We start from the raw sequence: 25,733 nt of genomic DNA, 5'->3' as shown, positions 1-25,733 counted from the left end.
CAGTCATGTCAGGGCCCCAATTCCTCTGTTTCCTTAACCACTGTTAGCAAATTTTGGACTAGTCTTGGGTTGTTCCTTAGAGGACACAAGGGGAGAACCCACTTTAACATCCATGACTCCTGCTCAACACCTCTGTCTGGCTTTAGGAGTCAATGACAGTGAGGTAGCCATAAACCATATACAAGACCAGTTGCCCAGAGAGAAGGAAAGGGCTTCATGGACCACTCTCACCCAAGTTTCCTCCAGAAGGCACTTGAGCTGATCCTATCACATATGGTGCAACATGGGCCATTACAACACCCATGGGCACATTCTTGCTCTGGAGGAGGTAAGCAGTACTATCTTCTCTTCCTCGACCCAGCCCTTGTCTGCTCCTCCCATTGTCTTTACTTTTGTCCCTAGAGTGTGTAAAAAAGCCAGAGTAAGCTCAGCTGCCATCCCCGATCCTATTCTCCTTCAAAGAGGAGGTGAGGTGCAAAACTGGAACACTGAGGATCCTCTGTAACTAAAAACTCAATCTTGGGGTGGGTCTGGACTAGCCACAGTCCCTGCTTTTGGACTAGGACTTTAAGTCTCCAGATTACCTGTGTCCATAGTTTACCTGCTGAAATTGCTTTTGGAGAAACAAAAACAAGAACACAACAAACATATCCCCTTTCCCAAACTTTTCCATTTTAGCTGCCAGCTGAAGTCTAAGGTTGTGGGAGCCACACTTCAGTCTTGATCCTGTACCTTGAGTCCTCACAACTTCAGTCAAGGGTCCAGGGACTAGCTTCCCTACCCAGGAATGCAGTAGGAACTTCCCCAAAATACTCATAGTCTCAGATTACTTATAGAGCTGAGGCTCTGAAGCCACTGTCCCTGTGCATACTTCTGGTCTCCTGGGTCCACTCCTCCAGGAGGGGGAGGAGGGAGACAGGTTCAGATGGGGTGGTGGTGGGACCATCAGACCAGAGGGTATGCCCTCTTCTGTAGATTCTTCTGATCACTCCCACCACCCAGGATCCCTTGCACCTAAAGAGAAAACTGCCCATCAGAAGTCTTCTACTGGCACCCTTAGCATATCCGTTTGGGTCTGAGTAATCAATCCATCTGTCCGAGAAAAACACTGATGACATTGTTCATACTGGTAAGGCTTTTTGCCACTGTGTACACACTTGTGGTGTTCCAGGTGGTACTTCTGAATGGGTCATATATCACATATATCACTCTCAAATGGTTTCTCACCAGTGTGAATAAGGATGTGCCTCTTGAGGTGGTAACTGCTCCTAAAGGCTCCAAAGCAGTGTTCATAAATAAAATTTTGGGGAATCTTTACTTGAAAAGAACCATCTTGCTCCACTACCACCACCTTTTTACATGTTTTGAGTGAGAAGCCTCAGCCAAGCTGTCTTCATCTTTACAGCTCTGGGACTTATTGTCTTTTCGGTGGCCCTGACTCAAGCACCTCAGCACACCAAGGCTACCTGCCTGTTCACCATTCTTGGCCTGCTTGCTGGCAGTCTGGCTTAGCATCATCTTCTTGCTGGCTGCAGTGGGAACCAAACTCACGCCTGCTAGGCCTTCACAAGCCAGGAGACGTTCCTGAGCCATGCTGACTTTTCACTTCATGCAACCCAAAAGTTCAGGCATTCCTTGATCCAGCTTTCCTGAAGACACTGCCTTTTGAAGAACTGTCACTAAATCACAGTAATGGCTTCTTTGTGTTCTTTCAGTCCTGCTTCCATATTGAACTGCCTGTGTCTGCCACATGAAGCTTGGTGAACTGATAGGCAGACTGGCTGGTGGGATGTACAGTAAGGTTGTTGTATGATATTGCAGTTAAAGGTAGGAATATCTTGCATTTATGCAGCATTCAATTATTCAGAGGGCGTCTTCATTTATTCTTCCATAACTTTTGAAAGCAGGTTTTTCTAATTATGGCTTACTAAGCAAACTAAAGCCACAAATTTTCCTTTTAACAAATGATTATTGAGTAATCAATAAGAAAGAAATTATGTTGTGTTCAAGATATAAAGGTAAATGTTACTTCAGAACTTTGAAATACAAGACATCACATAAATCATTCCTGAACATAACCATTTGAATCATTTGGTTTCAGACTAATGAATTCAAGTCTGTTTGAGGTAAATGCCCAAATCTTGCTGTTCAGCCATATCTATCTGTTTATCCTGGACTTCTCCAGTCTGTGCATTGCTTTTATTTACCTTGAATGAGTTCATGGTCATTTTTACCCTTATGACTCTTTATAAATGCATCATCTGTACTGCTTCCAAAAACTTCTAAAATTTGTCATTTAATTACTTAATGTAGTAGCAAATTCAATCTATCTCATGTTGTAGAATGGCCAAGAATTCAACATTATCATATTTATCTTCTCACATTATGCTTAACTATTGCTAAGCCCTGATAGTTTTTTAAAAATTCAGTGTGAACTAGAAAATAAGAAATTAGAAAAGCAGATCTGTTTCTAGTATTTCTGATTTATTCTCAAACTTGCCTTGCAATACGTATGTAGTGAAATTATGTATGTTATGACCACCTATTCATACATCAGAAGTATTTTAAAAAGGGATGACCACAACATTTGTGGCCAGTGAAGAAAAGAAAATTTTCTTAAACTAAAAGAAATAATGAGATGAAAAAGCCTAATGTAAAAAAAAAATTACATGCTTGGGTTATCTATCTATGTTTTGTACTAGATTTACTACAGCAAGTTCAACCAAATAATATGATATTTGTAGTGCCTGATATTTTTCTCCCAGTACCCTATATTTAATTTTATAAGAATTTATCTTCTTTTCAATAAAATTATTTAACCTCACAAAGTATATGAAATACCTCCTTTTCTACAGAAAGGCTGGATTTTTTTCCTGACTCTTTTGGGTATAAGATCCATCTTATGAGTGCTGACTGGAGTTTATGGAACATGTTATTTCTCTTCAGCTTTTCCTGTTTTTCAAAGTTATTCAAGACTATCAGGAATCTCTACTCCAATTCTGGTCCTAAGGAGAGCTTATTACCAAAGAAGTTTGCCTTTGAAATGAAATAAATCAATGGAGAGATGCTCTAAGAATTTAACACAAATTGGAGAAGGTCATTTTGTTTTGTTTTTTTGCTTTTGTTTTTAAAATAAGAGAGATTTCACAAAGTTGTGACTGAAAAGAAATGGTCCACTGGTGAAGGGAGGATGGTTTTATCCCTGATGAGAATGATGATCAGCTTAAGATGATGGAGATGTTTCTTGATAAAAAATTCAAAGCAATAGAAGAAGAAAAGGACAAATGATGACAGAGGTTATATATCAGACTCCCATACTCTATTTTATGTAAAAAGGAAAAAGTTGTCATAGTCAATAACAAGATTGAAGAATAATAGCTTTGAAGACAGTGGAGAAAATATGGAGCCTCTCTTTCAGAGTATTGATGGTAGTTTTGAACTCTGGCTTCATATTACAATCACTGGTACCTTCAAAATAACCTTCAGGGCCTCACCTCAGATTCTCGAAGCTCTGAGACCTGGGACTGAGACATAATATTATTTAAAGCTTCAGCAGTTTCTAATGTGCCATGGAGTTGAGAATCTGCAAACATGGCATTACAATGGGGAGGGGGTAGTTCCCCAGACTAGTTAAATTAATTTTCTGTGTGGGAACAGGATTAGTAATTTTTTAAAAAACTATTTTTAAAATTATTTTTAGTTCTAATTTGTTATATATGACAGCAGAATGCATTACAATTCATATTATACACATAGAGCACAATTTTTTTTATATCTTTGTTTGGACACAAAGTAGAGTTATACCATTCGTGTCTTCATACATGTACTTAGGGTAATGATGTCCATCTCATTACACCATCTTTCCTACCTCTATGCTCCCTCCCTTTCCCTTCATCCCTTTGCCCTATCAAGAGTTCTTCTAATCTTCTCATGCTCCCCTGCAACCCCATAATGAATCAGCCTCCTTATATCAGAGAAAACATTCAGCAATTGGGTTTCTGGAATTGGCTATCTTCACATATCATTATATTTGATATAATGATTTGATTCTCTTTTAATGTTGAATAGTATTCCATTGTGTATATATACCATGTTTTCTTTATCCATTCATCAACTAAAGGGCATATAGATAGGTTCCACAGTTTAGTTATTATGAATTGTGCTGCTATAGACATTGATGTGGCTGTGTCCCTGCAGTATGCTATTTTTAAGTCCTTTGGGTATAGACTGAGGAGTGGCATAGCAGGGTCAAATGGTGGTTGCATTCCCAGTTTTCCAAGAAATCTCCATACTGCTTTTCATATTGGCTGTACCAATTTGTGGTCCCACCAGCAATGTATGAGTGTGCCTTTTCCCCCACAGGAATTAGTACTTTTAATAAGCTCTTCAGAGAGTTCCAGTGGGTGGCTCTGAGAATCAGAGACTTGGGATGTTCCTTTAGAGTTTCTGTGTTTTTCTATTGCTTGATTTCTGCTTCCTTCATGTTGATGCTTAACCTCACCTCTGTCTTTCCATTATGTCCACCCATGTCTGGATGCAGAAGCAAAAAAATATTGTGTTACTGTATATATATATAGACCTAGGCCAGCACAACACAGTTCCATATCTACATCTTAGGATCTCAGACTCAACCAGCCTTTGTTCCCCTTTGTTCATAGGTCTCTATGAACTTGTGAAGAGTTATTAAACCATTATCATCTATGATCCTAGGTTTTAAAGAATTTATTCTTGTGGGGTTTTTACCAAAGAACAAAACCCACATTTACTTTGACCAGCACTTAATCCACAATGACAAGTTACTCTTAGTATAAAAGGCAACCAGACAATATTAGATGAGCCACAGACAGTCCAATATCAGTATTCTTAACTGAATGGGTTTCTTTCTTGGGAAAGTCAGCTTGCTAATCTATATTCCATATCTCAACAAATGGCATCACTATTCAATAGTACGTTTAAGTTTAGACCTCTCTGAAGTTTTATCCTAAAATTACAAAATACTCAACTCTCACTTTTAGACAAAGTATAACACATAGTATTGACTCCATATTCAAAATGAAAGACTCAGTAAGAGAACAGTGCTTGAATGGTAGACTTCTATACATGATGGATTCTGAAACTTTGCTATGCAGAGTATGATTCATAGGCCAGTCCGTGGCATTTCCGAATTTGTTACATATGTAGAATCTCAACCCCACTCAGATGGGCTGACTCAGAATCTATACTTTAACAAGATCTAGGGGTGATTTATGTGTACATTAAAGTTTAAGAAACAGTTTTGTAAATCACAAAACCTCCAAAACAATGAGGTTGACACATTTCATTTTAAGAAATGCCAACGTTTCAAGACAGTTTTGAGGTAACAGATACTGTTCTGAATCTCCTTTATAAGACAAAATGATAATACTTACCTGTTATAAGAATTAATTGAGAAAAGCATTGACAAAGGCTATAAACTTTCTGATCTCTTAAAGGGAAAACTGTTTTTTTTTTTTTTTACTTTTTTATTGTTGTATTATAATTACACATAATAGTGGGATTCAGTAAGCTATATTTATCCATGCACATAATCTAATTTGATCAATCTAATTCCCTAATACTCTCCCATTCTGTCCCCTCCTCTTTTCCCTGATCTTCTTGCTTTCTCTACTGATTTTCCTTCTGTTATAGTTATTTAAATTAGTACATTAAAATTACACATACAAGTGGGATTCATTGTGGTATATTCATATGTAGACATAGCACAATTTGGTAGAGTTCATTCTATAGTACTTCCCAGCGCTGACCCTTCTTCTTCTTCCTCTCAATGCCTTGCTCATTGGACTCCCTTCCAATTTCAAGAGTATCTTCCCCTTTTTTTATTATTCCTTTTCTCTCTTTCTCTCTCTCCTGCATATGATAGAAAATATTTGGCACTTCACTTTTCGAGGCTGGCTTATATCACTTAGCATGATGTTCTCTAGTTCCATCTATTTACTATCAAATGACATAATTTCATTCTTTTTTTTTAATGACTGAGTAGAACTCTTCTGTGTACATACACCACATTTTCTTTATGCATTCATCTGTTGATGGGCACTTAGGCTTATTAAAATAACATTGAGCTGTGATGAACATTGGTATGCAAAGATCACTATAGTAAACTGATTTTTACTTCTTTTGGTTAAAACCCAAGAAGTAGGATAGCTGGGTCATATGGTGTTTTCATTGCTAGTCTTCTGAGGAATCTCTATACTGATTTCCTCAGTGGTTATATTAATTTGTAGTGCTACCAGCAATGTATAAGTACAGCTTTTCTTCCACATCCTTGCCAGCATTTATTATTACTTGTATTCTCCATGATTGCCATTCTAACAGAAGATGAAATTTTAGTGTAGTTTTGGTTTGCATCTCCCTTATTGCTAAGAATGTTGAACATTTTTTCATTTGTTTACAATTTGTATTTCTTCTTTTGAGAAATGTCTATTTAGATCACTTGCCCATTTATTGATTGGATTATTTGTTTTTTTGAGGGGTATTACATTTTTTTGAGTTCTTCATATATTCTGAATATTAACAAGAATCTCTCTCATTCTGTAGGCTGTCTCTTCATGCTCTTGTTTCCTTCACTGTACTGATTTTTAATTTGATGCCATTTTACTTATTGATTCTTGGTTTTATTTCTTGAGCTCCAGGAGTCTTATTATGCCTGTGCCAACTGGAATGTTGACCTTCTGGGTTTTTTCTATCAATTTTAGTATTCCTGTTATAATTCCTAGGTCTTTTATCCACTTTGAGTTGATTTTTGTGCAGAGTGAGAAATAGGAATCTAGTTTTATTTTTCTACATATGTATATCCAGTTTTCTGAGTACCATTTATTAACAAGGCTATCTTTTCTCCAATGTATGGAAAACTATTTTTTAGTTTTATTCTTTGCCCTTAGCATAGTACTCTACCCATAGTATATATTCAATAAATGTGTTTTAAATAAGTAAATTACTAAATTAGTTAATGGGCTTTAGAATGTTAGCATGCACATTTTGAAAGAGATAACCCTAGAAACATAGGTTATGTCTATGGACTAATAAGTTAATTTACCCTGTAGTGGCAGCAGGATTTGAACTCAGGTGTAATTCCACAGTTCATGTTTTTTCTTTTTGATTTACCTCACTGTTCCCTATTTATTGGGCACTTAATTATATTATATTAAATAATACTCATTAAGTATACATATATGTAATTATAATTATACTCATAATGGACTAAGCCTATGAGCTAATTACTGTTTGAATCAGAATTGATTTAGAGACTTTATTCTTACTTTATTTTATCCTTTTTAATGGTGGGAACCTTTGCATTTGGAGTCAACAAGAAGAATTTCAGGAAGGGTTCCGATCTAATCACTGTTATTTTTCAGCTAGGCTATTTTCCTAGGCTTTGGCAGCTTTCAGCTGGGAGTGCCTTGAGTTTCATGAAGCTTTCTGAAGGGCTGGCAGCTCCGACAAGGCCACTGTCAACACTTCCAAACAAATTAGTGGTTCCATGGTTGTCTAATCTCACCATCACTTCATTACTTCACTTCTGGCTTTCTGTCCTCTCAAACTGGGGAAGACCGATGTGGTGGTTGCATATTTATTCTACTAAGAAAGTAGTTGTTATGGAAGTGGTTGTGTTATAACTCAGTGTTTTCATGTGACTCACAGGCTGTCTTGTGTCAATTTTACTCGAAAGAAGAAATGTGCTATGTCTAGATAGATTGCAGTGCAGTCTTTGTTTACTGAAACTTTCAAGTTAAACATAGAAGTGGCTAACTTAAGTAAAATTTTAGCAGAAAAAAATACGCACCTCCTCCTCTTTCCTTATTCAGTTTTTCAGGAGGTTCCTGGATAACATAGTGGATGTGTGAGGGGTGGCTCAGGCCTTCCATGGCTCCTAGTCTAGCTTTGTCCACTCCTCTGGCTCTCTTATGGTGCCTTTTACAGTGAAGACAAACAATAAGACTTCTGCATGCCCTGTGGGATTTCCATGTAGAAGCACTCAGACATCATTGGGGTTTTTCTGATGAATTTTGTAATCCAACAACCAGAATGTTTCTTAAATTAGGTATTGTTTTAGAAAAATGAAGTTTTTCCCCAGGATAGCAAAGATAGTGGTTCTGAGAGTGGATTCTGAAGAAGGTACACTGGGTCCACTGCTTCCTAAGTGAACTTGAACTATTCACTTAAACTGCCCCAAGTCTTTATTTCCCCATCATCTGCAAAATTAGCATTTAGCAAGAACTCAATAAATTCTAGCATTTATTATTTCACTTATTTCTTGACCCACTCAACCAGAAGTGAAATTCTGGAAGGATGTGGGTTAAAAATTACTACTTGATTTGCTTAATTATTAGAATTCTGTTAAAAGAGGTTGTTTGCAGAAAAATAAATAAATGTTTTGGAACTTCAATATCACTTATGAATATATCTGGATTTTATCTTTCACTTTTGGTATTGGTTTTTCATATGAGTCATTGTGGTTTAGTTATATTTCTCCCTCATGAAACAGTTATTTAATTATGGCCACAAAACTAACTTTATTGTATACTGATTTTTGGAATTTTTTAGGATTTGATGTTCTTACTGGAAAGAAGATTTTGAATTATTTAACTATTTTCTCTCTGAGCTCCCCATCCACAGATGGGTTCAGTTACAATAAACTAGGAATACATCAGCATAAAATACTTATAACAATGACACAATGAATGAAGAACTTGCATTAATACTTGGTACTTTTTTTTTCTTTCTGTACTTCCACATAGATTTGGAGCATCTTGGGCTACACTATATTTGCTTGGAAGTGTAATAAATAAGTGTCTCAGGAAATTTATATCTTTTCAGCGTATATATTTTTTCTTGGACCCAAGATTACTTATATAGCACTTAAGTTAAACTCTAGTCTCTTTATGTGCATACTTAGACATTGAAGCATAGACCATTTATTCTTATGGGTCAAGACCCTGTAAAAATTAATGAGATGTGTCAGAATAGTGCCTTTGGGGATGACAAAACTGGTGGTTCTATACTAGATGGAAGACAAGGCAGGGTCTGCCAGTGGGAGGCATTACTGGCTTGGTTCAGTAGAGGAAGCTTTTCAACTCTGGAGACTCTTTGTTATGTTTTACTCACAAGGACAAACTCAGCACATTTTAAATATAACCTGGGAGAGCTAAAGATATAAGGTTATGTCAAAATATAAAAGTATATATTTTGTTAAAAATAGTTTTAGACACGTTCTATATTGTTTTCTAAGGGAGAGCCTTCTTTTAGAATATCATTTACAAAATTTAGGTATAGATAAAGATTTACTTTATCAAAGGAGATTTTTGTTCACTGATATATTTTACGTAGGACTCTTTTAAATCAAGACTCATGAACCAAGTGTTTATAGGTTCAGGGGGGATATATAAATGAATGAGTAGACTGGATGGAGAATTAGAGTTCAATTCACTGGCTGGAACTAGTCTCTTAATTCATTCATCCATCTTTAACTTTTCAGCGTATATAAAAATGTGGTAAAATGTATGGTAAAAATCTTTAGCTAGACTCAAAGTCTTCAAATTTGAGTTGCAATCTGGGTTCTTCCACTCATTTGTTCTATAACCTTGAATATTGGTATCTCCAACAACAAAAGGAGATTGAAATAGATATTCTGTAAAGTGAGTCACAGCTTTAAGTGGATGCCAGTTACTTTAGCACTCCACCCTACAAAATTCTAAGTCATAGAGAAGAAGCACTGGGAACCAAGTGGAACCAAAATATCAGCTTTATTTAAAACTCTTTGATAATGACCAGGGGAGAACACTGAAGGGCTTTCTGTCTGTCTTTCCTAATGAGGACCTAAGAATCATTCCCTTAGACTTATGCCCTACCCCATCCCCCACCAACAACCACCATTGGCTAATGGTAATAGGGTGGGGAGACCCTGCGTGGAAATTCCAAGCATGTCTGTAAAACTTGAGCACAGGCCAGTAGACGAAAGAAGGAGGAAAATATTGTTCTGTGTTTGAAGCATGTTCTGTCAATCTTATTCAGAAGAGGAACATCAATCACCCAATATGTGCTAGGATCACACAAATTAGACATTATTGGAGCAAAATTTTTTTACAATAAGTTGCAGCATTTGACACCCATCCCTCATAAACCATTCACACACACATACTAGTCAGGATTCTTAGTTAAAGAGCATAGAATCCAACTTAAACACAAAGGATTCATTACATGTGAAGGCAGCTCACAGAATTATTGGAAAAGATGAAACAGCTCCCAGAAAATGTCCTCAGTAGTCTCTGCACCACTCAGGAAGTGCTTCTCCTGTTTGATAGAAGGCTTTCAACAGCTCAACAGCCAGTTCCAAAACCTTCCCACTTACCATGAAGAATTTACCAAATTAGAGAGCTATTTCTGTGACTACCAGCTCCAGAACAAGCATTGTTGGCCAAAATTCCTGCCAGTAAAATGGATTCTATATATTTGCCTCTCTCTCCAAATTGCTTAGTGTGAATAAAAGTTGTGTGCCAGTGAATTAGAAGCTAAATCGCAGACAGAAGCTAAAACCCTAGCTGCAAGGGAGTCAGGGAAATGTAGATTTTAGTTTTCCAACTCCTGATATTGTTAGAAGGCAGTTGGAATGGAATTTCCTGAATCAATACATCATCCAATAAATAATGTTTTCTGTAGGCTTCTACCTCAGAAGGATACTGGAAGCTTAACATCACAGGTAGGGCAGGAAGGAGCTGGTAGTGTTTTAGGAAACAACAGGCTTAAAGTTCAACATAGAAGTTATTTAGATGATGTGTTTTAGGAAATCAACAGGCTTAAAGTTCAACATAGAAGTTATTTAGATGATGAGCATATTAAAACTAAGACAATAAGATATGATATAATTTTCTCTCAAAGTCTAGAAAACATTAAAACCTATTAAATTTTGGTCAAAATGCTCACTGCCTAGTGTGGAAAGTGGTTATAGTAGAAAGAGAGGAAGAGAGGAGATGGACTGGTAGAAAAAGGTAGATGTCAGTATTATTTTTTCCTCTACCATTAGAATCATCTCACAATGAAAACTGGGATTCCACTTCCTGGAAGTTTCTTCAGTCACTTAGGAGACTCAATAGGGCAGTTTAGATAGTCAGAGGGGTGGCTGAATTTGAACACTTTTGTCACTGAGTTTGAGTATTTGTGAGGACCTGAGATTCTTGAATGACCCTGAGTAGAGAGCATACGGAAGGCAGGTGAGTTGAATGTCAGCAGACATGCCATGTTGACCAGGACTGTGAGGGTCAAGGCAGTCAGGCCATAGGTCTGGATGAAAAATGAGTAAATATTCCTAGAGGCATGTAGAGCCACAGGGCACTGAGATGAGGCTGAGTGGCTGGTGAGGCTACTGTACAGAAAAGACAAGCCCTTTGTGTAGCTGGACCTTTAGCTGTGAATACCAGCAGGATGAATGGCAACTGATAAGACAATTGACACTGCTGAGGAGACCCAAGAACACACAGGACACTGCATGGATATGGGAATTCCTTTATCCCCAAGGCCATAAAACTTTCTTTACCTAGACATCTCAATAGGGTCCTGGTGTGGGGGTTAGGAATCTAGTACACTGAGTTTTTCTACATAAAGTGACTACACTTTAAAGGAAATGCTTAAAGTATTGCATCAAAGTTATTGATGGTAACTTTTTTGTATGACTAAAGAGCTTTGATAGAATCTGGATAGTTGTAACCTAGACAATGATGTACATTTTCTTTGCATATCTGGGATTTAGTGAATTTGTGACCCTGCTTCACAGGTATCTCTCCTTCTCTGGCAAAAACATCTTTGCTATGACTTCTATAAGAACTGTGAGCATTGCTTCCTTGCTCTATGACAGGGATGTTGCAAGAGTGGAAGATTGGCCCACACGTCCATGCTCAGAATTTGTGTATTTTTTGAGATACCCTTTACTGTATCCATTACAATGGATTAAACCAAAAAGGAGACAAAAGAAAAAATAATATAACTTTTTTACCCATAGAGAAAGTGTAAGTAAACTGCAGCCAATGGGCCAAAACTGTTTTGCCACTTGAAGTTTTATGGAAACAACCATGTTCATTCACGTACATATTGTCTGGTGGCTTTGTCAGATTTCTATCTACCTATAGTTGGTAGATAGAACATTGCGTTCCTCTTTTCCATAGGGGTTAAAATATTTATATCTAGACCTTTCCAGAAAAAGAAAAGCTTGCCAATTCCTTTTATAGAGAATAGAAAGTAAGTACATTCTAATGAAATGTGCTTCATACAGAAGGAATCAAAGGAACACAGAATAGACTACCATGATTTTCTAAAAGAGCAGGATGTATCTGACTGGGCTTGAAAGAGGATGCAGTATAGCATTCCAAGCAACAGGGGCTGAATAAAATATGTCCCAAAGAGCCTTAAGGTGTCATCATGGCTTAGCTATATTATACTTGAGTGGCTTGGATATAAAGTGACTGGGCAGTGTTCAATAAGATTGAGTAATGTAACTAATAGTTATTATACACTGTAACGGAGACTGCTCTCTACTAAGTTGTTCTCATAGAACATTCTCAATCACTCCCTCTTTGGTCATCTGTTGAGGAGCATGATGAGCTTGGACCAAATGTATAGATGATGGCTCACCTGTAGAAAGAGTTACAATCCTAATTGCTATGTAAAGGAAAGGCTCCTACTGATAAGGAACATTTATTTTGGGCTTTTTTTTTGGGGGGGGGAAATAACCTTTATTATTTGAGCCATATTTGTATTTCAATTTTGTTATTGTTTCAATCTGGAATATCCATCAATACTGTAATGTTCAGAAGTGAGGATTTAGGGAAGTGCTGGATCATGAGGGCTCTGGTCTCATCAATGGATTAATTCATGGAGGAATTCATATTTAATGGTATTATTGGTGGAAACTGTAAGAAGTAGTACTTAGTTGACTGGGTCCCTGGGGGGCATGCCCTTGGAGACTCTGCATGTCCCTGGCCCCTTTTCTCTCTTTCCCAGTGGCCCTGTGGTAAGCAGCTCTGCACTACCATGCCCTCTGCCTCACCACAGACCCATAACAATGGAGTCAGCTGACCTTGAACTACAATCTTTGAAACCATGAGTCACAACAAATTTTTCCTCCTTTAAGTTGATTTTCTCAGTTATCTGTCACAGTGATGAAAAGCTGACTAATACAGATTTGTTATATCAGTTGATTCTACCTTATTATCTGAAATTTGTACTGTAAGTAGAGCACTATTTTTTTAAAAATATAAAAAACAACAACAACAACAAAATAAAATGTGCTTTAGCAGTTGAGTTGGTGAGGGAACTGATATCAGGCCTGGAAAATGAAAATCCTGCATTTGTTGTGCAGCTTCAAAACATTTGAAAAATCTGATTTGGCAGGTTTTTAATGTGACTTAGAAGTCAGATATTGTACTTAATAAGCCTGAAGGTGAAGGATTGAAAAAAAGCCAGAATAATAGTTTAGATTTATTTCTACTTTTTATTTTTAATATTGTATTATAAGAATTGATGGATTTAAGGGGAAAATGGGTGTCCTCAAGTATAATAAAGGAAATAAACAGAGTCTAGAAATTGAGGTCTTGACAAACTGGAAAAGTCAACTATTAGCTGCTATTGGGTTCCTATATAATTCAGGAATTTATCACATATCAGGCGTAGGTGAGAGGCTTATTGAGATTCTAATCCTGGTCCTACCAGTTATTATTTGTGTGAAGTTGGGTATGCTGTCTAACAGGTTAGGTGGAGAAAGGTCATGAAGTAACTGGATATTATAAAGATTAAAAACAAATTTAGAAAACTGAGACTGGTAGGAAGCAAAAACTGTCAGTAGGTAGGAACCCTGAAGTAGAAATAAGGCCTGAGGCATACATATATGTATGCCTCAGGCCTTATTTCTACTTCAGGGTTCCTACCAGCCAGACTGCGGCACTTCCCCTCCACCATCTTGAGAGATGCTGTGGCTCTGAAATCCTCATTTCATTGAGGCCTCAACTTCCTACAGTTCCTCTTCATGGTGAGGTTTACCTTACATCATTTTTCTTTTACTTTTAAAATACCTGTACCTCTTACTTGTACCTCTTACTATGAACCTAACTAAAATAGGTAAAACAAATAGTTAAGTTGGGTGTGTTTCTGTGTGTGTGTGTGTGTGTGTGTGAGAGAGAGAGAGAGAGAGAGAGAGAGAGAGAGAGAGAGAGAGAGACGATGAGAATAATTTGGTTTTGGCAATGAAATATATTGTCAGGCAAAAATATAAATTTTTATACAAATGAGGTGCTTGAATGCAGGTATTCAACTTGAAGATGCTTCTTTTCCCTCTTCCATATTTTAAAATTATCTCTTTGCCTATAAACTTTGTGACTAAGTTTTATTTGGAAAGCATATACTGAAAATAACCTATTAGTAAAATCTAAAATGAAATTTTAATAGTCAAGTGGTGAATCCTCTGTTTTTAAAATTTTAATTTTTGGCGGGGCGGGGAGTGAAAGGCATGCCAAGTTTCCTAAAAAGAAAAATTTCCATGGTGTATAAAGAATTTATCCAAACATTTTGTTAACTCACTATCTTTCTTCTCATCATTTGTTCTTAGAGTTGACCCTTCAATGCATTTCAGGGCTATGTATGATGTGGGAAGGTATAAAATGATAATGGGAGTTTGTAGAAAAGAAATTCTGCTGGGACAAAGTTGTGGGTGCCAGTTCAATCCTGTTCCTGGCCAGCCTAGCTTTGAGTCACAGGACAGCAGGATGATTGCCTAGAGTATCATGAACTTGGATTTATTCCACCTGCTCCTCTTCTGCCCCAGTACTGCCAACTTTTTGTGAGTCTAAGTACAGCTTCTTCATCTGTAGCATTTTGCAGTTGTTGTTTTCCAACTAGGAGACAAACCCAGGGCCTCACATGCCAGGCAAGCACTCTACCACTGAGCTACATCCCAGCCCTGGTCTCTAGCTTATTAATATGTTAGCTGAATAACCCAAGGCCAGAAAGGTAGAATGCTCATCATATCTCTACTTGATCTCAATGCTTTTTAAAATTTTTTTTTAGTTGTAGATGGACGCAATACCTTTATTTTATTGATTTATGTGATACTGAGGATCAAACCCAGTGATCCATGCATGTGAGGCAAGCGCTGTACCACTGAACCACAACCCCAGCCCAATCTCAGAGCTTTTAAACACACCTCCTCAGCTCATTCACACTGACGTGCCCTCATTAGCTCCACCTTGCAGATGAGGCAAGTTTGTTTGTTTATTTTAGATATACATAAACAGTAGAAAGTATTTTGACATATTATACGTACATGGAGTATAACTTATTAGGATCCCATTCTTGTGGTTGAACATGATGTAGAGTTACACTAGTTTTGTATTCATATATGAACATAGGAAAGTTACATCTAATTCATTCTACTGTCTTTCCTATTCCTTCCCTTCCTTCTCCCTTGTCTAATCCAATGAATTTATATTTCTCCTACCCCATTTTGTGTTAGCACCCACATATCACAGAGAATGTTTGTCCTCTGTTTTTTTTTGGGGGGGGGGGATTGGCTTATTTTACTTCTCATGATAGTCTCCAGTTCCATGTATTTACCAGAAAAATGCCATAATTTCATTCTTATTTCTGGATGAGTAATAGTTCTTGTGTAATATGTACCACAATTTTTTTTTATATATTCATTTGTTAATGGGCACTGAGTTTGGTTCCATAGCTTAGCTATTGTGAATTGAGTGGGATAATTGGGTCAAATGGTGGTTCCATTTCAATTGTTCTGAGGAATCTCCATATTGCTTTTTGGAGTGGTTGCACCAATTTGCAGTTCCACTAGTAATGTATGAGTATATTTTTTTCCCCCACATCCTCGTTAACATTTTTTGTTATTTGTATTTTTGATAATCGCCATTCTGATTGGAATGAGATTAAATCTCAGTGTAGTTTTAATTTGCATTTCTCTAATTGCTAGAGATGTTGAACATTTTCTCATATTTGTTGACCATTTTATATGTCTTTTTCTGTGAAGTGTCTGTTCAGTTTCTTTGGCCATTTACTGATTGGGTTATTTATTGTGTGTGTGTGTGTGTGTGTGTGTGTGTGTGTGTGTGTTTTAAGCTTTTTGAGTTCTTTATATATCCTGGAGATTAATACTTTATCTGAGGTGCATGTTGCAAAGATTTTTCTCCCATTCTGTAGGCTCTCTGTTTATGTTCTTGATTGTTTCCTTTGCTGTGAATAAGCTTTTGCTGTGAATAAGCTGTGAATAATTTAAAAAAATGTTACTCCCATCACATTTATTGTTTCTTGATTTTACTTACTTTGCTTTTGGACTCATTGAGAAAGTCCATTCCTGAACTGATATGTTGGAGATTTGGGCCTACTTTTTCTTCTAGTTGGTGCAGGGTCTCTGGTCTAAGAGGCAAGTGAAGTTTAGAGAGTCCTGTAGCTTGCTCCAATTGCCGGTGTTGAAGAAACCAGCCTTCTAGATTCAAGATTCATTCTCTTCCCCTCAATTGTGTTACTTCATAAGCAAGTTCTCAAGAGACAGGGACACTGGGTGAAAGCTACAGGAGGAAGATTGTTTTGAGGCCTGTGTTATGCAGAATATAACAATTATTATTTCACTACGACCACAGTGAATCTTATCCAAACCACATGCATTTTAAAAGTGTATCTAGAAATCTTTAGGAATGAAGGAAAGTTGAGATTAGAGGAGAAAAAAGGGAGGAGGGCACTCAGTCTCTGCCCTTGTTTGTCTTTAATGTGCCTCAGAATAGTTAGGGCCCCAGCAAGTCCATGAAGCTCAAAGTGGAGGCTACTGTGATGCTGCTGAAATTCTTTATGTAAACCAGTCATCAGAGCCTTAAAAATAGTTTCCACGCACCATCAGCTCCACACTTGCCCTGGTTTCACACCAGTTTAGCTGCATAACATCTCTCCATGCCCTCACTCTACTCCAATAGATTATGAAAATAAAAACAGTCATCTATTTTAAAACTTGCTTTTTATAATCAGGGAAAAAAAGACAGGAAAGGAATCAAGGACTTTTCAATCAAGAATAACTGGGAATATACCAGAGATGATTCTATCTTAAACTCTTCCAGTAGAACTCCCCTTTCTTGCTCTACAATCTGAGGTTTCTGAAGAGCTGATGGCTTTGCTCCCTCAGGGTGATTTTCCAATTCCCTGACTGGGCTGGCGAGAGTCTGCAGCTGTCTCAATCATGGGCTGACTTATGTGGAGTGGCTCCACCCACCAAAAGTACTATGTCTACATTCTTGGAATAATCAATTCATGCATTCACACAAATACTTCTTGTGTTCTGGGTACTGTTCTAGGAAGTTGAATTATGGTAGAAAAATGACAATCAATGTCCCTGCCCTCATTAAACTTTTTTTAAAATTTCCTATTGGAAAAGAGAGAAAACAGACAAATAGAGTAATTTATGATAGTAATTACTGTTCTGAAAATGATACTATTAGTAATGCAATAGAGGTGGGGAGATTTAGAAGGTGACAAGGGAGTATAGGGTGTCTAGAAGGGTAGGGATTAGCCACATTTAAAGAGTGAGATTTCACCTGAGACCTGAATGAATGACAGGGTCTCTGGTATTGTCTCATACCTTGATTGTTTTGATACCTTCTCTATTGCCTCCTTGCCTCTAGTTTATCCCATTTCTGATCCACTCACTTACTGTCATTTGATCATCATCTAAAATTCTGTGTGATTGTACCCAGGCTGATTTAAACTTACTCAGAATTCTCCTGTGTCAAGGGGATCATGCTAAAACCATATGCAGAATTTAAATGAATCATTATGATCTCTCCTCTTGGTATCTTTTTAGCCCAATTTTAATCACTGGAGATATAGTAGACATTCAGCCTGTCTTTGATCATGCTCTGAATCCAGTTGTCCCTGGCTTGGTTGAGGTGAGGACCTCTGCATGGACTGAGTAGCCATACTGGGTCCTGGATACTCTATCTACTTCACACCTTTTGAAATTCCAGGTCAGATAACCTACTTTCACAAATTCTCCCCTACCTCCCCACCCCAAATCATCACCTATCCCTTTAGGAGGAAATGTCTTCCCTCTCCATCAAGTTCTCATAGCCCATTACACACATTTCTGTTATGCCACTTCATATGATATTTTGTTGATGTGTTTGTGCATCTATCTTTTCCTCTAGAGTGTGAATACTTCAAGGAATGGCACTGCTAGTGTCATCAATTTTCTGTGCTCTGCACATTTCCTTGTGTATAGTAGAGACCCAGAGAACATTTGTGTAATGAGTTAAGGAGTGGTTATTGTACTTGGCCTTAATTGTGCCATGGCTCAGATTGGATCATATTTTATAGTCATTAAGATATGGTCATTGAAACTTGGAATATATACCCTTCTCATATAGATACATAATCAGGAAATAAGGGTGAGAACACAGAAAGAACAGGAATTTGGAATGGCATGAAAAAATAAAAAGAATGGAACTTCTTGGAAAAAATGAGTTTTTTCTGTTCTAACTATCTCAAACATTTTTTGAAATTTTAATTATTGGTGCATTACAATTATATATAATAGTAGAATTTGTTATATTCTCAGAATATTTTTAAAGTGAAAAATGAAATTATTTTTATTGTTTTTTATTTTAAATTATATAATAATATATAAATATATTCCAATTGTTAGTTCAGCTTAAGCTGTACAAAAAGTTGAAGTCCTTCTTGGCCTCTGTGTAGGCAGAATAATGGCCTCCCTGTAAATGTTCACATTCTATGTCCTGGGTCTTGTTGATAATAAAAGAATAATATGTTTACATAGTGAAAGAAACTTGGCTAGAAATCTTAAGGTGTGGATATAATCTTGTATGATTCTGGTGGACCCAAAGTAATGACAAAGGTATTTATGAGAGGGAGGCAGGAGGATCAGTCCGTAGAGGGAAATGTGATGATGAAATCAAGAGGCTGAAATGAATCAAGGAATCCAGTGAATGCAGGTGGTCTCCAAAAGCTAAAAACAGGCAAGGAAATAGAGCTTCTTCATTTTAGTCTATTTGGTGCTGCTGTAATAGGATTCCTGAGACTGAGTAGCTAGCTATAAGATCTAGAGGCCAACATCTGGTGAGGGCCTTCTTGCTGTGTCATCTCCGAGCACAAAGAAAAAGAGAGGATAAGAGAGAACGAGAGACTGAACTCTCCACCACAAGGCCTTTTCTAATTGACTTTCATCCATTCTTGAGGACAGGGCTCATCATCCAAACCTCTCCCATTGGGCCCCACCTCTCAGTGCTGTGCATTGGGGATTAAGTTTTTAACCCATGCTTTTTAGAGGTCACAATTAAACTATGGCATTCTGCATTAGAGTCCCTACATGGAAATATCTATGCCAATACCTTGACTTAGGCTCAGTGAGACTAATTTTGGAATTTTGGTTTCTAGAAGTGTAAGATACTAAATTAAAAAAATATATTTTGATAGCAAAAATAGAAAACTAACACAACCTCTTACTCTATTACCTCCATCAAAATAACCAATGGGTTACACAATGGAATGTGCATCCTTCCAGGCTTTCTTTTACATATGCATCAAAAGAGATAACTGTGCATGTGTAAATAGTTTGATTTTGAGCTTTTTTTAATGTGTTGCATATATTATTCTGCAATTTGCTTTTTCCACCTATCATTGTGACTTGGGGCTATTTTTTTAAATCAGCATATCTAGATGTATTTCATTCCTTTCAACTATTCCTGATTTTTCTATTCTATGTGTCTTCTATAATTTATATTACCATTTCACTAAATTATTTTATATATTAAAATATTGAAAATTACCTTCCTGATTGAAAAGCATAGTCAAGTTCATGCTTCAGAATATTAAATAAAAACCTCAATTTAACTGTACATGCTCATCATTGGAAATACTTTATTTTTCTGAAATGAATGGTTATACCTGAATGTGCCTTGGAGAAAGTAGTATTAACAAATCCTACCTGATCCAAGATTCTCATTTGTGATTCTGTTTCTTTTTAAATCTTGAAGTTTTGTGAACAACTGTGTATTTCATTCCCAGATAGATTATAGATTTAACAGATTAAAAAATGATAGCAAAAGATATCCTAAAAGCAGTCATTTTTGACGCAGTCTTGTCAGAGCAGGTTGTAACGCATAATGAGATGTCACAGCCTGTGAGACATGCAAAGCAGGTTTAAAAAACTGTCAATACTGCATAGTGTCTTTAATACTGAGGATGGTAAATCTGTGGAAAAAGAAATCCATTTGCTGCCATTCTATTTAAGTGACTGAAAATATGTAGTTATCAAAACTCCAATAAATGTCCTCAGTAGGTCAAGTTTGTTCATTCTTTCTTGTTCTTTTTTTTTTTAAAGGACACTGTTTTATAGAATCTCTTTGGAAACTGAATGCGCTTTGCTATCCAAACCCTTCTCAAAGCACTTGCTGTCAATCAGTAGAAAAGATTTGGCTACCACCTTGGTTTTAAATATAAACATAGTCTAAAGGTTTACTGGATTAAAACTGTGCTATTTAATTTGAAATGGAATTTCCCACCATCCTTGCTTAGGTAGTTAGGATTCTGTGGCTTTGCTTTTCATTCTAGCTTGATTTATAGGCATAATAAAGAAAAGGCAGCTATGGGTTTAGAATACAAGTGTGTCAAATTGAGGAGACAGGGCTCCTTTTGGTAGGAGAGGGGAAAAAACACCCCATTAACTCTAACTTGTTAAAATTTACCAACTCACTGTAGTTCATTAGCCTTTTTTCCTTCTCTTCACACCAAAAGAGAAGATAAAAGGTAAGCTGCAACAAGGAGAGACATAATATACAGAGGTGAACACGATATGACAGAGTCTTCTTTTAATACCAAACAGTGTTAGCTCTCTGGGAGGTAGACAGTATGAAGTGCAACAAAAACTGTAATTATGCTCTCAGCAGGAGACCTGTATTTAGAGTGACAGTAAGAGTGTCTGTAAAAACCTGTTAGGTTAAGGCGGCTAGTCTTAATTATATGTATTAGGAGTTTGTGTCTTCACTTTTTTTCCTTTTAAAATTCAAAGAAGAAACCTAATTATAACTTGGACCCTACTAAATTGGGCCATATTTAAACAATGAGCATTTGGCAGTCTCATCGTGTGCCATGATGTGTCTCTCTGGGACAGCTGCTATGGAAGCCAACCTGGCTACCCCAGATAATTTGTTTTTGCTGCTTCCATGACAGAGGCAAAACAAACAAAAGCTAAACAAGGAAAATAATAAAATTATATTTTTTCCCTCCATTCAGTGACACACAAGCCTTCTCGAGGGTAACATCTCCTTGGGTTGATACTGACATACAGAAGTATAGATTGTCGGTGTATCATTAATATTTATTTTAGCTAGATGATGTTCAGATAAATTGGTTTCTTTTTTGCCTCCATTTTGGTCATAGACATAATAATTACAATCACTTCTAGTTGACTCTAATAGAATTGTATGGGGCTCAAAATTTTAGATTCTGCTTGGATTACAGTAATGTGTTATAACTGAACAACATACTTCACAGTCATAGGGGCTAATCCTGCTGCACCCATTATAAAGATTGCCGCCAAATATGGAGGGGGCTACATTTACATTTTCCCTATATATTTCATTTGCTTCATTTCATAATAGTTTTCCCAATTTCTTATTCTTCTTCACAACAGTCACTGAATGGCAGGAAAGAAAAGCTTAATCATTTTATTAGGCTTAGATTACAATCATGTAAATAAGTGTAGCAATATGGGGACTGTTACCTCCTCTCAGTGGGAGCAGTTATCATTAAGATGAAACTTTATAAATTGGCTAAGCACTTGATAAAGATGTTCGTTGATGATTTCTCACCATAAATACATAGATCAGAACAGCTGAGTATTACAAATTTGAGTGGACTGAACAAAATTTGTTGAGTTTGATGGGCAAAAGTCATATTCATATGACTGAGTTAATAAATCAAGCTGTTTAAAAATGAATTTATTTTGATATTATTCTTCATTGTAGCTCTGTTCTTGGAAGTTTTCATGAGGCCCATGGCCAAGTTATTTAAAGATGACGTGCACAAAATTATGATGACTGAATGGTTAAATCCTGCATCTTATGTTTGTCTCTCTAGTCCCTGGAAGGAATAAAACTCAGTGCTCACACATTTTGTTTACTTCAGAATTCCTATCTAACTAAATTGGATTTCTATAATCTGCCTTAAAATCACCATCAAAGTAAAATAAGAATGGTTATGAAAGGATTTGAACAAATACTAAAAAATTTGGGGACTCTTTTGCATATTTATTGGTACCCTCATTGAAATTAGTAACTTGGGCAGCCCAACTTTCAATTTTATCGAAATACCAATTTACTCTTCATTATTGTTGGCTTGAGGGAAATAATCACTGGTTTTAAAGTTAATAATAGTTTTATAGTACAGCCTCATTTTTACAGTGATAAGGATCTGCAGTCTAAATAATGGTATTTTTTCCTAATTACACATCAATTGAATAAAAAAATCCAAGAATGAACGATTCATTTATTTTAATGTGTTCAATTTAGATTATGGTTCATAGCATATTTGTTATTTTTCTATTGAAAAATTTATAAAAGTAATGAGTAATATGAACATTGGGACAGTTTTCTGTATTTTATCAAAATAAATTGATGAAAAATGGAACAAGGATTATAGAGGCAGCCTGAAACATTGTTGGATGGTACTAAGAATAAACATAAGGTAGTGAGCAACACACTCTCATGTAAGCCATCCTTATAGTGTGATCAGGTTAAGCAAACCTTAGTGTGATAATCAGATGATGATCCAATGCCATAATATTAGAAATGGTGGCAAAAATCCAAAAGACCAGGATTCCTTCACATTAAACATGACTCTAAAAAAAATCACTAAAAGTTTTTGAATACTTTAGTCATCAAAGTAGTACTTATTTTAAATGTTTCAATACTAGGCCATACAATATTGAAAATAAATTCACAGATGTGTATAGCAGCATTTTCCCTTCTTATAGAAGTGAGGTGGTAGAAAGACAATCTTTGCAAAACCTAAAGAAATAACTTATACAGTGGTATGATGTCTTAGAAATGAAATTCAGTGGGTTGGGTTCTACTCTGTATGTTTATCTTTTAGTGAAGTTACCTAATAACCAGCCATTCTGTGGACTCTCAGAAAACATGTGACCACTATTTTCAGAGGAAAAAGGATACCTGAGAGTCATATTTGAGTGGGGGTATTTCTCACTTTGAATCTTCTCCAACAAAACCCTTCCTTCAATTACCCCACAGTGGGTTTAGCAAATCCCAGTCAGGAAAACCTTCATAAAAAACTTCCATTTCAATTAGACCCACATTTTCAGCTCTATCCTCTATAGTAAAGAATGACAACTGGTTTAACTATGTTAATCCAAGGTTCCTGACTTTCTTTTGAATGTATTAACATTTATATTAATTTAAGAGATTTGGTTTTACTTTCTCTTTTTCTGTCTGCCAAAAGCATTAAGTGTTTTCTGTCTTCCTGAAGCTAAACTCACTAATCTTGTGTGGGATATGAGAACATTTGGACAGAGTTTGACACATGTTGATGCCTTCCCTGTTTTATATTTAAGCTTGGAAACTAGTTTTATATGTAGTAATATTTTGAGTTCTTGAAAGTTGTCAGCGATACCTTACATTTTATCCTTTTCTTAATGACACTGATTTGCTCTTTCCTAAAATAACTACATAACACCTATATATAGTACACCAATAGATAGTAAGTGGGACACGTGTTATCAATATGAAACAAATAGACAATATTTACCTTTAAGGAATTGTCAGACTAAAAACATTTGTAGATTTATAGGTTTAAGTGATTAAATACGAGGATATTGATATTTCACAAGTAAATAAGACTATACTTGACAACAATGAATAAATAATCAGCATATTTATTTCATCTCTTTTAAATCTTTCCCCCCTTTAGTTTAGAATGTTAATGATGTCAGGGAATTTGATCTTAAAATATTGTAATTCATGTAGTTGAGGAAAAAAAATTGTGTCATGTAAGGGAATCAAAGTTTTTAAAAACAATGGTTATACTGTGTCCCACAACTAATAGGAATTTACTTATTTCTGTTATGAGAGTTTTGGTAACACTGTGGTATAAAATGGGATTACTTTTACTGGTACTTTGGTTTAGAGGGATACGTAATGCAGTGTATTTCTCACTTTACTATAAGAAGGTCTATGTCTGATGTCTTATCTGTGACTCCTGATATCATTGCCTTAAAAAAGATTTAGTTCCAATTTGTTAATTTTTTTAAAGACCTGGTCATGGTAGCTCACCCATTGGAATCCTAGGCAATAGCTCACAAATGATTCAATTTGCATGGAAGAGCAAAAGGCCAGCGAGCAGCTACGGAAATCTTATGAAGAAAGACAAATGAAGTCAGAACAGTCATCTGTCCTTATTTGTCTCAATTTCCTTCAATGCTTCTTTTCTCTGCTCACCTCAAAATGATGTTTTCAGCATAAATCTAAATCTAGATTTCAGATGATTTCTTACTTTCAAAGAGTAGGTCTGTGTTTTCCATCTCAGACATCATGTTTATTAGAAACTTGGGGCAGTGCCACTTGAATAGAGGAATTTCTTACCTCCAAAATTTATGAGTCTTCTGTCTATTAGAAGAAAAGTATGGAATTTTGTTTCCTTAAAGCATGTTTTTATTGGGACAGCCTCTTTGCCATTGCTGCTTAAAACTGATCCCCAAAGAGAAAAACCTCATGAATCACTGGCCTGCTTGCATTGGAGCGGGGCCAGGAGCAGTAACTTTTCAAGATAAACAGTGCTCGGGCTGAAAGAACAGCCCAGAAGATTTCTCAGGTGGAGTGTTGCTACTTTCCTTTTGGCATGTACTGTATTCCAGTGTCTTACAGATAATGCTTGAGGGAAATCTAGTGTGAAATAACTTTATTTAATGATACTTATTTCCTGGAGATTTTATCCAAATGTGTTTTCAACATCCCCAAGAACAAGACTGTCAACTTGAGCAATTATTGTTTGAAATCTACTTTCATGTTCATATCCACATGATAAGCAGGAGCCCTGATACATATTTTGCTAATTTCTTTTTAAGTTTTATTTTATTGGTTTTTCTTAGTTATATAAGACATTAGAATCCATTTTAATAAAATTATAGAAGCATAGGATATATTTTATGTAATTAGAACCCTATTTTTGTGGGTAGGCACAATGATAATTTCATATGTGTACATAGAAAAATTATGTTAGATTTATTTCACTGTCTTTCCAATTTACATTCCTCCTCCCTTCCTTCCATTTCCCTTTGTCGAATCTACTGAACTTCTTTTCTACCCTTACCCCTCGTATTGTAATTTTTCCACATATCAGTGAAAACATTCGACCTTTGGTTTTCTGGGATTGGCTTATTTTACTTAGTATGATATTCTCCAGATCCATCCATTTACTGGCAAATGTCATGAAGTCATTCTTGTTTATGGCTGAGTAATATTTCATCGTGTATATATACCACGATTTCTTTATCTATTCATTCGTTGATGGGCATGTAGCTTGGTTCTATTGCTTAGCTATTGTGAATTGTGCTGCTATAAACATTGATGTAGCAGTGTCACTGTAGTATGCTGATTTAAATTCCTTTGGATATATACTTAGGAGTGGTA

General features: G+C 36.2%; 1 pseudogene; it reads right to left on the bottom strand.

Annotated features, from left to right (window-relative positions):
* Nucleotides 1–1,014: 1,014 nt before the first annotated feature.
* LOC114094736 (zinc finger protein 740 pseudogene) lies at nt 1,015–1,593 on the bottom strand (annotated as a pseudogene).
* Between the last annotated feature and the right edge of the window lie 24,140 nt (nt 1,594–25,733).

Source organism: Marmota flaviventris, chromosome 11, assembly GCF_047511675.1.
Source record: "Marmota flaviventris isolate mMarFla1 chromosome 11, mMarFla1.hap1, whole genome shotgun sequence".
Taxonomy (NCBI): domain Eukaryota; kingdom Metazoa; phylum Chordata; class Mammalia; order Rodentia; family Sciuridae; genus Marmota; species Marmota flaviventris.
Note: the sequence above shows the minus strand (reverse complement) of the source record. Positions and strands in the feature narration are given on the sequence as shown.